We start from the raw sequence: 2,675 nt of genomic DNA, 5'->3' as shown, positions 1-2,675 counted from the left end.
TGTATGTGTGTGTACGTGTGGTTGTGTTTTTGTGTCTGTGTTTGTCCCCCCACCAACACCTGACAACCGTTGTTGGTGTGTTTTCGTCCTTAGCGGTTCAGTAGAGAAACCGACAGAGTAACTACCAGACATAAAAAAAGTGCACTTAGGTCGATGCGTTCAACTCAAATCTTTTATGGCGGTGCCCCAGCATGGTCGCATCTAGCGACTGAAACGAGTAAAAGATAAAACTACAAATAAATTTATAACACGGTACATTTATGAAATTATTGCTCCTTAGGGTCTCCCCCCATCGGTAATGATCCCTTGATATTCCAAGATGAACGCGGAGCCAAACAGTTTTGCTCCTGTATAGGGTTGGTAGCTGTCCAAGATTGTAAGTCTCTCCCCCTCTCCAAGACACTGATGTTTGTCCAAGGAAAAGGTCATCACCATGCTTTCAGAAGAAAAGAAGGAAAAATCCCACCCCCACTTAGGACCTAGTCCGACATTCTGCAGTTCTCATCGCCTTGGAGTAGCTCTTTTTTGTCAAACTGCGAAGGGATGAAACATAACATCTGCGTAATTTGAAACCAGGGTGCAAGGAGCCCGACACGCACCGTGAAGTGTTCAATCCAACGCTGTCACATCTAAACTAATTCACCACGATAATTACTGATTTAAGTGTAATTACTGGTACACCTGATGGTTATATTATTAAATATTTTTTATCTTGAAAGCCTGATTGGTTCAAATATGCAACAGTGAGATCACGAAAGATTTATTTAAAGTTTTGTATGTTGTATGATCGCTGAGGAAAGGCTGGGGTTGGGGAATTTGTGTTCAAATGAGAAAAAAAGGAAAGTGAGTGTGATGTTTTGTTAAGTCTGACCTGAATAGCTGGTTGGTTTGTTCGTTGGTTGGTTCGTTGGTCTGGATGGAGAATAGTTAGGGGCGCAACTCCTGAAAATACAAAGAAAGAAAGTTGTCATTATCATCAGCATCATCATTATCACCAAGACCACTGTCATAATCATCAGCATCACCAAAGAGAGAAACCCCTACGTGGTTCTGTAAAATGCTTGAAATAGCGGTCAAATCACTCTCGAACTACCACATTTTATATTGTAGAGAAGGACAAATGGTCGCAGAATTGAAGTGTAGATAAGACCCTTTAGGGTTTCAATTTCACTATGTGGCACATTGGACAAGTGCTTACTGTCGACTCTCTGGTCCGAATTACAACTTAGTGAATTAGGTGCAAGGATACTATGCAGAAGCCCGTCGTACATGTGTGTATGTATTTGAGTGTGCGTGCGTGTGAGTGTGTATGCGTATGTGAATGTGGATATATATGTGTGTGACTGTATGTGTGTATATGTATGTGGGTGAATGTGTGTGTATGTGTGTATTTATATATGTGCGTGTGTGTGTGTCTATATATGTGCGTGCGTGTATATGTGTGTGTGTGAGTGAGTGTGCGCGCGCGTGTGTGTATATATATGTGTGTGTGTATATGTATATGTGGGTGAATATGTGTGTATATATATAGAAATATGTGTGTGTGTGTGTATACATGTGTAAGTGTAAGTGAGTGTGTGTGCATATATATGTGTGTGTGTGAGAGAGTGAGTATGTGTGAGAGTGAGTGTGTGTGTGCATATATGTGTATGTGTGTATATATATGTGTGTGTGTGTGTATGCGTAGATGCTGTTAGAGCAACAAATCAGTGTATTGCTAATACTGAACACGAAGTCTTCGCTATTTACATTTCCTACAATAACCTTGGAAGCTAAAAAGGGATGCACAAACACTCAACTCTGTGCGCACTGCATCTTATAGCAGAAACATCAGTAAGCTAATGAAATTCATAACTTCCTGTCATATATATATATATATCGGGAGATAGAGAGAGAGAGAGAGAGAGAGAGAGAGAGAAAGAGAGAGAGAGAGAGAGAGAGAGATAGAGAGAGAGAGAGAGAGAGAGCGAAAGAAGTGCAATATTATTTAGGAACAAATACCTATGCATAAGTGAATTTATATCGATATCCGTGGTTCGCCATCTGCACGTTCAAAGATTTGACAGGAGCAGATTAATAAAAACACACACGCGCGCGCGCACACATACATAAATACACTCAGCCCCCCCATACAAACGTATACACATACAGAGAAAAACGCACATATATATATTGTTTATTGAAGTGGAGGCTAGGAACCTCGATCATATTGAAGCAAATTCGTTCAATATTTCCGAACAATTAAGTTTACATATTGAAAAATAAAATCATTAAAATAAATGACAAATAATATAGGACACTTGTTTATATGTGTGTGTATGGCAATGTGTGTGCGAGAGAGAGTGTGTGTGTGTGTTTAACTATGTTAGCGTTTTGATGTGTATTTTCCATTAAGTTTTCGGTGTGGATACTCTCAGAAATAGACGTAAATTATAATATAGTGTGCACACACACACACACACACACACACACACACATATATATATATATATATATATAGGCGCAGGAGTGGCTGTGTGGTAAGTAGCTTGCTTACCAACCACATGGTTCTGGGTTCAGTCATACTGCGTGGCACCTTGGGCAAGTGTCTTCTACCATAGCCTCGGGCCGACCAAAGCCTTGTGAGTGGATTTGGTAGATGGAAACTGGAAGAAGCCCGTCGTATATATGTATAT

General features: G+C 40.1%; 1 long non-coding RNA gene across 1 annotated transcript in view; it reads right to left on the bottom strand.

Annotated features, from left to right (window-relative positions):
• The window catches only part of LOC128247644 (uncharacterized), a 40,424-nt gene that overhangs the window by 15,325 nt on the left and 22,424 nt on the right, over positions 1-2,675 (bottom strand). Inside the window, exon 2 of the long non-coding RNA XR_008264017.1 lies at positions 872-942. This is a non-coding gene — a long non-coding RNA (uncharacterized LOC128247644). The remainder of the gene's footprint in view (positions 1-871; positions 943-2,675) is intronic.

Source organism: Octopus bimaculoides, chromosome 4 (genome assembly GCF_001194135.2).
Source record: "Octopus bimaculoides isolate UCB-OBI-ISO-001 chromosome 4, ASM119413v2, whole genome shotgun sequence".
Lineage (NCBI taxonomy): Eukaryota > Metazoa > Mollusca > Cephalopoda > Octopoda > Octopodidae > Octopus > Octopus bimaculoides.
This window is presented reverse-complemented; position numbering and strand designations above follow the sequence as displayed.